The sequence below is a fragment of the Hemicordylus capensis genome, chromosome 9 (assembly GCF_027244095.1).
Source record: "Hemicordylus capensis ecotype Gifberg chromosome 9, rHemCap1.1.pri, whole genome shotgun sequence".
Classification (NCBI taxonomy): Eukaryota; Metazoa; Chordata; class Lepidosauria; order Squamata; family Cordylidae; genus Hemicordylus; species Hemicordylus capensis.
In genome coordinates this window covers 19,422,410-19,433,583 of record NC_069665.1, presented here as the reverse complement: position 1 = coordinate 19,433,583, position 11,174 = coordinate 19,422,410, and the positions used below count along the sequence as shown (strand labels likewise).

Here is an 11,174-nt window from a genome sequence, read left to right as displayed (position 1 = left end):
AGAGCATTTCAGGGACCTCACTTCTGGGCCAAAAACTGAAGGGGGTGGGTGGGTTTTGGAATCTGTCTGAATTAAAATGCACAACAACCGAAATCACATCCCTAATGTTTACAGACACCTCAGCACACATACATGACACCTGAATAGGTCTTTTGTTTTGGTTGATTGTGCTCAGAATTACTGGACTCAAGTCACGTTTATTGTATTTCAGGTTTCAGGATCAGAAATTAGAATGGATTGTGTCTTGCCTTTGTATTGATTGCATTTTCTTAGATATCTTAGAGAGCACCTTCTTTTACATGATCCCCACCGCACGTTAAGGTCATATGGGGAGGTCCGTCTCCAGTTACCACCGGTTCGTTTGGTGGCGACTCAGAGGCAGGCCTTCTCTGTAGCTGCTCCTGGGCTGTGGAATGCACTCCCAGAAGAAATCCATAATTTGAGTTCATTACTGTCTTTCAGGAGAGCCCTTGAAACCCATCTGTTTGGCCTGGCCTTTCAGGGTTTTTAATTAGTTTTAATTGTTTTAATGTTAACCTGGTTTTCAGGGTTTTAATTGTTTTGATAGTTTGTTTTTTAAGATGCTTTTAAACTGGTGTTTATATTTTTATTTCTGTTTTAATTGTTTTTAATGATTTCTGTTTTTTAATTGTAAATCGCCCTGAGCCAGCTCGGAAGGGCCGTATAAAAATAGAAATAAATAAATAAATAAATAAATAAATAAATAATGATATTAATAATGTCTGACTCAATGAGGAAAATTGCTCAAAGTAGTCTCATTGAAATTAAAGCCACAAGTTAGGCATTGCCTAACTGGAGATAAGTGGCTGGCCCAGAATCACCACATAAGTTTCCCTCATGAGATCTTTTGGCTTGAATTTTGGTGGGACAAAAGATGGGTGTATGGAACAAACTAACCTTTTTTGCCACTGCCACCCATTTCGGGCTGCTCTTGCAGCAGCAAGCATTTCCCCCAAAACACTCTAGAGCAATGCCATATTATGATACCACATCATTCCGGGGAAGCTCCCAGGGGGAAAGGCAACTCACTGGCAAGGCATTCCAAAGAGGCACCTCCCTTCTACCCACCTTGCCCTCCCAGTTGTTGAAACTGCCTTCTATTTTGCTTACAAGACTACTGCTCACACAGCTGGGTTACAAAACCTGAAAGGTCCATTGAAACAACTGATTGATTATACTGCTTGCTGTACTTCCAACAATTTGCTTCCAAGTTATTCCATCAAACTAAAAACAGCTGTGAAGGAGTCATCTTTCCTTGATTGGATGTATTAATTATATTATTAATATATTAATCATCTATAATAATGTTCCAGATGTCCATGAGCGTGTGAGTTTGCCCATAAGCCCAACTCCTCCTCCTAAACTGCTTCGGCAATGTGGGCAGATGTGTTACCATCAGAAAGCTAAGAGGGTGGAGAAGACAATGAGGTCATTCACACAATCAAAAACTGTGTTCCAACCGGGTTCGGGAGCTGTGTGTGCTCCTAATTTTCAACTGTGTGGAAGCAAGGTAGGAGGAAAACCTAGGTAGAAGTGATTGTGAGGAAAAGCTACCCAGGTTTTCCTCCTACCTTGTTTCTGCACAATCACTTATATCAAGGTTTTCCTCCTACCTTGCTTTCACACAACCAAAAATTGGAAGTATACACAACTCCCAAACTCAGGTAGAACACAGTTTTTGATTGCGTGAATGACTTCTCTGCTTAGGGAACCTGTAACTGTTGCATGGAGGAAAATACTTAAATAACCCATAACCCTCAGAAAAGCAGTATGGAAAAGACTCTCTCAGTGCAAGAATTATTTATTAAATCTATCTCTCTATCACATTTGTACACCACCCCAAACTTGTCTCTGGGCAATTAACAATAACATAAAAACAAGTTAAAAACATACACAAAAACTTAATTTAGATAATTTAAAATCAAATTAAGGACTACTAAGAATTAAGGACTACTGTGACATATGTAGCCAGTAAGCCAATCCTCTTATTCTGTCCTTCCTCTTATCTGCATGTTTGAACATTCTGAACTCTAGATGGAAAATTGGGCTACTCTCAGACTGTTGCCCAAACAACACAGCCATTGCCTAGACCAGGGCTTCACAGCTTTGGCCCTCCAGTTGTTTTTGGACTACAATTTCCATCATCCCCAGCCACAGTGGCCAATATTCAGGGATGATGGGAGCTGTAGGCTAACATCTGCAGGAGAGCCAAAGCTACACAGACCAACAACTCACAGGGAGCCCTGGGCGGCCGGATTGGCTGCCCACACAATGGCCAGCTCCAAGACAGAGCCGGCGGGGGGTGGAGGGAGTGGGGGCCACACACCCCCCACAAGCCCCAGTATGCCCTGCGCGAGTGTGCAGGGCATACTGGGGAGACCCCTGAGCCGGGAGGCTGCTTTTAAGCCTCCCAGCTGGGGGTCTACACGTGAGTAGGCATGCTGCGATGGCACACCGCAGCTACTCACAATCGCAAAAAGCAGGAGCGCTCACTCTGCAAACCTGCTTTTTGCCAGGGGTTCCCGAGCGGGTTCGCCGCTCCAGAACCACTGGGCTCGGCTGCGAGCCTGGTGGTTCTGATGACCAACAAAAATCGGGCTAGACTCTGCTAGCTCGATTTTTGTTGGTCGTGAGAATAGCCCCAATGATAGTTTATTCTACTGGGCAACCAACCACCTTTGCATATCATGCAAAGACCCACACAATACTAGCCCACCCTTCAGCACATATTCCCATTGCTTGGCCAGTCCTCTAGTTATATTGGATGTAATGGGTAACCACAATTCCATTCAAGGGAGGTGGCTCCTCTCAGTTTCTGAGGACCCCCTTCCCTGTGCAGACCCTCATGCTGTATCCTCCCCACATCATTACTGAGAGTCCCTCAGTTCTCAAGAACAGCTTTTCAAAGGGCTACAATGGGGCAGGGGGAGCAAAGAAAATGGTTTCCACTAGTGAAGCTGTTCTAGTGCCACTGTGAATGCAACCAGCCAAGAAAGGGAAGAGACAATGGCAAAATATGACACAAATATGTTAAATGTGGCCAGGAGGGGCCCAAGGTCAGCCCGAGACCGAATGATTCATGCACGAGATATTCAGACTGCAGAGAAATTGATAGGAACATAGGTAGCTGCCTTATACTGAGTCAGAACCTTGGTCCATCTAGCTCAATATTGTCTACACAGACTGGCAGCAGCTTCTCCAAGGTTGCAGGCAGGAGTCTCCCTGAACCCTATCTTGGAGATGCCAGAGAGGAAACTTGGAACCTTCTGCAGGCAAGCATGCAAGTGCTCTTCCCAGAGCAGCCCCATCCCGAGAGGAATATCTTCCAGTGCTCACACATGTAGTCTCCCATTCAAATGCAACCAGGGTGGACCCTGCTTAGCACACAGGACAATTCATGCTTGCTACCACCAGACTAGCTCCCCTCCTGCTTTGGGTTTTGTGACATGGTGAGTTGATATACACAGCATAGCATTGGCCTTTGGGCAAGCTGGGTTGGAAAAGACTTGCACTGGAGTACAGAGCCCATGCTAGTTTATTCATCCTCGGGTTCTAGGATGGGTGAAGATTGAGGAGGGAAAGGAGTGCTGTTGAAAAACCAAAGGAAGGAGAGAGTGGAACCATTCGTTTCCAGACATCTGGGTGGTGGTCAGTCTTCCCTCCAAGAGGAATTCCCAGATGTTGTTGACTACAACTCCCAGAATCCCCGGCTGCAGAGGCTTTTGCTTGGGGACTATGGGAGTTGTAGCCAACAACACCAGGGAATCCCTGTTAGGGGGAATGCCAGTGGTGGCCATGTACGAAAGTTTGTTTCTTGACTGACAACTTTGTTTCCTCTTTTCCCATTCAGAACACTGAGGTGCGGAGGCAGCTAGACTAAAGAGCCTATAGCATTCCCATTCTAATAATGACCCTTGGTATAAGTGCCTAACAGACAGGTTTCACAAAAGCACTGAAGTAATTCTGTAATGCCCACACCGCTATGGAAACTGCTGAGCAAAGTCCTTGCTCAATGGGTCTCTTTGGCATTGCCATCTTATACATAGGCACACATCTTTAATTACACTTGAGGTACACGACGATAATGTAGTGGTAATATAATAATAGAAATCACATTCAAAATTAGCTGCCCTCAGTCATAATTGACCTGGGGATGTGAGTGGCGAGGGTTAAAACGAAAGACGTATTTTTAGTGCAATCATTTCTGAAGTGGATTTTAACTTTTTTTTCATCATTGTTTGCAAATGCCCTCATTCTCCACAGTAACTCAAAAGAATATTTACCTTTAGTATCCTGATGTTTCATTGGCTGATAGTGACTGTGGCGAAGATAGCTGCTAATGCTATCAGTAAGATTCCAACAGGCCTAATATATGTTCTTATTTAAGGAAGAATGGGAACATTTGTTCTCTGTGGGATAGAAAACATTCTTGGGATACTAGCTGACGATGCGGAAAATTATCCAAAGTAGTCTCATTGAATTTAAAGTGATTTCAATGGGTCTACTTTGAGTAATTTTCCTCATCATATCAACCTATATGTCTGAAGCTATTGCCTATGCTTTAGCTAGGGCTGAGGTGAAAGTTCTTAGCTTGTGGGTAAAGGAGGGCTTACACCATCAATATGGTGTTTTTTGTGGATTGGGGAGGGACTTGGGGAGCAAACCTTCAGGACTGCAGCACATGGGGGTGGGTGGTGATCATATTTTTTAACCAAAAGCCCTCTAGAATAGAGTTCCCAACCTGTGGTACTCCAGATGTTGCTGAACTACAACTGTCATCATCTGGGAGTTGCCATTTCAGCAACATCGGGAGTACCACAGGTTGGGAAACTCTGCTCTGGAACAATAATGGAGGAACACAGGAAGCTGCTTTATACAAAGTCAGACCATTTGCCCATCTAGCTCAGTTCTTCAAGGTTTCAGGCAGGGGAGTCTCTCCCAGACCAACCTGGAGATGCCAGGGAGTGAACCTGGGACCTTCTGCATCCAAGCATGCAGATGCTCTTTCACTGATCTATGTGTCCATTCTCCCAGAGGAATATTTACAGAGCTCATGTGTAGTCACCCATCCAAATGCAAACCAAGGCAGAGAAGCTATTTCCACAATCACTGGAAAGTGGGCTAAGGGAGCCCACTAAGACCAGCTCTCCTCTTCCATTGCAATGAGGTACCATTGCTCTGACAAGGGCTTCTGGGTTTCTAAAAAAGTGACCTCAAGTGCCAGATACAAAAGCACCTTAAACACACACACACCCCAGAAGCTGCCTAGAGGAAATTATTCCCATTGCAATCCAAATGCACACTATTTTTAAAGGCAACAAAACACATACCTAAATGATTCTGAAAGAAGCTTTGATTCTCTTGTTTTGGTTAATTAAATTACATTTTTCAAAACCTGGCAAGGTAGGAAGTGACAGGATTAACAAGTGCACTCTACAGGGTTTTGATGTTGTCTTCATTAGATCAGGAATATTTTATATCGAAGCGGGAACTGATGAAGCGGTTTTTCCTATGTGAATGAATGCATGACCCTAGTTTATCTCAGGATCTTCATAAAGAAACCATCCTAACTGTCAGCAAAGCCCAACCAAGAGTGAAAATGACATTAGCAAAAAGCTAAGCAAAAGGTCAGTAGAGCAGAATGGGGGGAGGGAGTGTTCCCCCACCCCACCCCCGCTTTGGATTAACCAGTACTGTTCTCAACGACCACTGCAAGACACATCCACAGTATTGCACTACAATTCATATTAGTATACTTATTGCAATCAAACTAAGGGAAATATGCGATTTCCCAATCCTAATATTTTTCCTCCTCTGAAAGAATACCAAAAAAAATCTATTTAAAACTACTGCCGTTAAACATTTGCTTAGGGAATTCTGCTTTTGCCTTTCCAATTAACTTCATCGCTGTGCCCCGATTATATTTAATTTTCTAATAATCTTGTGGGTAAACCACAAGAATTTATTTAGCTTGGGGAAAAAAAAGATTTGTGAAGTTTGGGTTGCTTCATTGCCTGTGAGGACCACATGGTTCTGTCTCAGCTGCTACAGTGCTTCCGCCTTCTGGAGGAATCACTTGTCTTCCGTTGGCTTGGATTCTCCACATTTGCTGCAGAATAGTCCTAGGAGGTATATGAAGCTTCAGCCTCTTGCAGTTGCTTGGTAGGACTTCATTTGCTGCAGTCTGAGGATATGGACAACGTTCTTGTAGCTTTTTGGCTGATGACCTGTGTTCTGGACCTTTGCTCTAGACCAGTATTCTTCATTGCAAGACCTGAGGGCCAGTGGTGACCCCATAGACCCTAAATGCAGCCCCCTGACTAATTGTGAAGTAGAAAACTCAAGGTAGCCCCCTGGCATTGAGTGGAGACAACTGCTCCCACTGAATAGTGCTGTGCTTTGCCCCAGCACCGGTGGGTTCCTTTAAGGGTAGTGGAGGCCTCTCGAGCTCCGGCACAATCTTGGAAGTTATGCACAGAACACTGGGAAGTGTAGTCCCAGGGGCAGAGCCACCATTGCGCAAATGGGTTCAAAGAACCCGGGTCGCCGCTTCTCAGGGGCCGTGCCTCACCCCCAGCCATGCCCATGCCATCTGACACCAGATGCAGGGGCTGTGATTTAGCTCACAAACGGGGCCGTGCGGCCCCATCTGTGGGGGGGAAATTGGCCACCACCATGCTTGCAGTGCAGCCGGAGCATGTCTTCCAGCCTTTGAAAGGAGGGAGAGCCACTCCCGGACATGCTGCTGATGTATCTTGCTCACAAATGGGGCTGCGTGGCCCTGTTTGCAAGCTAAATTCAGCCAGCAGACCTGTTTGCGAGCTAAACTATGCCCCCTGCATCTGATGTCAGATTCAGAGTGTGTGGCTAACGTCCCCCCCTGCGTCTGATGTCAGACACTGACACAGGGGGTGGGGCTAGGGGGCCGCAGTGGTGGGCTGAACCCAGGCCACCGCTGGCCTCTCTCTGCCACTGTGTAATCTTTCCCAGGATTTTCCCCATAGAGTCTGTGGTGAAAATGCTGGGAAAGATTACTCTCACCTGCTCCACTGGTGCTGGGGAAAGTGCAGAACTGCATGGGTGTTAGTACATCAGGAAGTGCACCAAGCGGCCCCTGCCTAAAAAAATGACAAGCTCACTGTTCTAGACCTTTGCCCAGCATGACTAGTTCCAGCTTGCCAGGAGAGACTGACCCAATTGATTAGGATTTGATCAATGCCTTCAGAAGAGATTGGTTGGGCTATTCTGACGTGCCGATTGGCAAAAATGGGCTAGGAGAGCCTAGCCCAATTTTTGCCGGTCGTAAGAACCACCGGGCTTGCAGCCAAGGATGGTGGTTCTAGAGCGGGTAACCCACTCAAGAACCCCTGCCTTAAAACCAGGTTTGCGGAGCTCGCTGCGTTTGCGGAGTTTGCGCACTCGCTGTAGTCCATCATCTGCAGGAGTGCCAAAGTTGTACAACCCTGCCCTAAGGGGGATATCTTACAGCAGACAGCGCTCACATGAAGCCACCCATCTGATGCAAACCAGAGCATCGGAGCAAAGGGGACAATTCGTGCTCACTACCGCAAGACCAGCTCTTCACCCTAAGCGCATTATTACTAAGCACAATAATACATTCAAGTTTCAAGCACTTAATTAGAGGTGTCCCATTGACATTAAGGTAACTCTTCCACCCAAGGCTACCACCCTAAGCATACTTACCAGGAAGTCAGTGATATGCCAGATTCTGAGTAAAGATGTCTGAGATTTAGGATTGGGCTGCACATTGTGACCATGTGCAGCTCAGTGCTCAAGGAGAAAGACTGCCATTCTGAAATGTTACCATGGAACTGCCTTTTCACAAAGCCTTTAAGAAAGATAAAAAGGCTATACATTAAAACATAAAACTCCACTCCTGTTCAATTACTCCACCAAGCTGATTAAAATAACAGAATATTATAGCTTGGGTAGCTAAACATTCTATTTCTATGCCCATGCTCAATTGTTTTCCTTCAATTTAAACATTTTTGGAGCCCTTTATTGCTATTCATATCATTTTGACATTTTTATGGGAAACTAAAAAGCACCCTTTTTGTCTCGGTTACTGAGTTCTGTTGGGTTTAACTTGTTCACTCCCAGTGCAGGTAGAATTTGAATAGCGAGCAAGCATCACTGTGTTAGAGGGAAGGAATTAAAAAGGGAAGAAAAGAATTAGCACAGGGGGGAGAAAGAGAGAGAGGCAGGACAAGGAGAAGGCAAAAAAGACAAAGACACAAAAGACAAAGCCAGATGAATCAAAGCCCATTTCACCTGAAAGCGGTATATTTCCAAATGGAGAGCCATGAACTTCTCTGTCATTCAGAAACCAAAGAGATTATAATTGGACAAGGGCTGTGGCATGACGACTCCGGCATGCGCTTTCAATGACATATATAAGCATTTGCCATGATCCAAATGCAGGTAAGTTTTACATTGCTGTTAACCCAAAGGGTTGTCTTAAAATTAATTTACCATTCTTTTCCAAGGAGCTCAGGGCAGGGTACTGTACATGGCGCTTCCCCCTCCTGTTTTATCCTCACAACAACCCTGTGAGGTGGGCTGACGTTGAGAGACTAGTGGACTGCAACAGTGGGATGGTCTCCATGGGGTCAGATTAGCTTACAGAAGATAGTGAGGTCATTCACACAATCAAATACTGAGGCTATTCACACAGACTGCAAAAATCGGGCTAAGGGAGCCTAGCTTGATTTTTGCAGTCCGTGTGAACCCCCGGGCTCGGCTGTGAGCCTGGTGGTTCCTGAGTGGGTAACCTGCTCAAGTAACCTAGCCCTTAAACCGGGTTTGCGGAGTGAGCACTCCACAAACCCGGGTTTTTTTTATTGTGAGTAGCTGTGGCGCACTTGTGCAGGGCATATTGGAGCTTCCGGGGGCAGCACGGCCCCCGATCCTCCCAGCCCCTGCCAGCTCCACCACAGAGCCGGCAGTCATGTGGGCGGCCGTTGCAGCCGCCCAGAGCCGACTGGCTGGTCGTCTGCGAGCCCGCTCTCCTCGCAAGCCCCCTAGAGGCTCTTCTCACCGATCGTGAGAAGAGCCTCACTGTATTCTATCTAGGTTTGGGAGCTGCGTATGCTCTAAGTTCTGGTTGTGTGGAAGCAAGGTTAGAGGAAACCCTGGGTAGAAGTGATTGTTTGGAAGGAAGGTAGGAGGAAAAGCTACCCAGGTTTGCCTTCAACCTTGCTTCCATCCACACAATCACTTCTACCCAGGGTTTCCTCTAAGCTTGCTCCCACACAACCAAAAATTGTGAGCACACCCAGCTCCCAAACCCAGGTACCACACAGTTCTTGATGGTGTGAATGACCTCAGTGAGTGGCAGCAGCTGACTCAAAAACAACAAATATGTATATGTCGCTTTTCAACAAATGTTTCCAAAGCAGTTTACATAGAGGAATAACCAAAAAAATTAATTAATGGAGCCCTGTCCGCAAAGGGCTGATAATCTAAAAGGAAACATAAGATAGACACCTGCAACAGCCGCTGGCAGGATACTTTGCTGGGGGTGGATAGGGCCAGTTGCTCTCCCCCTGCTAAATAAAGAGAATCATCACGTTAAAATGTGCCTCTTTGCCCAGTTAGCAGGGGTTGCCCAGTTAGCAGGAGGGGACTCCTGCATTGAAAAATGCTGCCAACATCACTACTACTACTATGGTGAATATTTATATGCCACTTTTCAACAAAACTTCTCAAAGCAGTTTTACATAGAAAAATAAATAATAAATAAATAAGATTTTCCTCTGTCCCCCAAATGGCTCCAGAAATATAAGACAGACACCAGCAATAACCACTGGAGGGATGCTGTGCTGGGGTTGCATAGGGGCAGTTACTACCCCTACTTTATGACTATTTGTATACCACTTGTTGGGACTCTTCCCCAATGCCCAGCAGGACAGTGTACTTGCCCGACCAGGCAGCGAGCAAATCAACAGCTGGGGATTGCCTGGCTGCAGATGAAACCGACGGCAACCGAGCTGAGAGGAGGGGGAGGGGGAGGAAGCTGGGACAATGGCCACCCTTGACTGGGCCGGAATGGCCCGACACGCTGTTGCCTAGCGGCGTTTCCCTTTGCGTACTTCATGAGAGTCCTAGTAGTCCTCCAGACTTGGTCCCAACATGTTAGGGCCCACCTGTGCTTGGACCTCGGACCTGATGAAGCCTCCTCTTTAGTATCTGCCTGCAGCAGGATCCCCCACAGATGCAGACCTAGAGACACAATACCCCTTGAATGACAGAATGAGACTGCCTATCTAAATATCTAAAGTGGTTCCTGTACTAGGAAATCCACTCTCCTTTTTTAGGACTCTTGTTGGGTTGCCACGTTACCTGGATGTTCAGGTGGCCCTGTGAAGTCTGGAGAAAGGTGTGGCATTCCTCCTGTGGGGCTTTCATTCCCTTCAGGGGGCAGTAGGGATGAGAAGGGCCCAGGCTGGACGGATCCCAGTAGGGCTGAGAGGGCAAAGCAGGGAGCGCTGCAGGAAACACGTCCAGGGAGACAGCTAGGTTGGGTGTGGCAGGAAACAGGAAGCAAGGTCAAGAAGGGGGCGGGGCTGGAAGTAGGCTAAGCCCTGTCAGCAGTTCACCGGGGTATTTAAAGACAAGGCAGCTGACGAGGAGGAGCTGCTTCTGAGTATGGGAGCCAGGAGTTCTCCTGGAGAGGGAACTGGCTCAATGCAGCAAGCCAGGAGGAGGACTCAGGTGACAAGCTCACCTCCTCCTCTGGCTGTTCCTGAGGCTGGCCTTGTGTGTGTGTGTGTGTGTGTGTGTGTGTGTGTGTGTGTGTACTCACACAGTCATTCTTGAGTCCAAGGAGGAGTAGGAGCCCGCCCCATCCCCTGGGAGTCTGACAACTCTCATCCCAACTCTAGCCCAACTCTAGTGAGTGCTCCCTTACCCTCAGCTACCTGCTCGTGTGCAAGCACAGGCTGCTTCCAGCCCAGCTGCACACAGAGATGGGCGGCAAGAGTGCCCATTGCTTGTAGGAATCCCCCAATGCAGTGTGTGTGTGTGACGAGCTGCATTGTAGGATTCACAGAGGCTGGGATGTGATCAATCCACCCTGCTCTGTGCTGCACAGAGCAGGGCTGACCATGTGGGAGTGTGGAGTGTGCTTACGA

General features: G+C 46.9%; 1 long non-coding RNA gene across 1 annotated transcript; it reads right to left on the bottom strand.

The window, feature by feature from the left end:
- Window positions 1–6,101: 6,101 nt before the first annotated feature.
- On the bottom strand, window positions 6,102–9,991 carry LOC128334550 (uncharacterized). Its single transcript, XR_008311314.1, has 3 exons — window positions 9,916–9,991; window positions 7,726–7,870; window positions 6,102–6,205 (listed from the first exon to the last, which is right to left on the bottom strand). It is a non-coding gene; the product is annotated as an uncharacterized LOC128334550 (long non-coding RNA).
- Window positions 9,992–11,174: the final 1,183 nt, after the last annotated feature.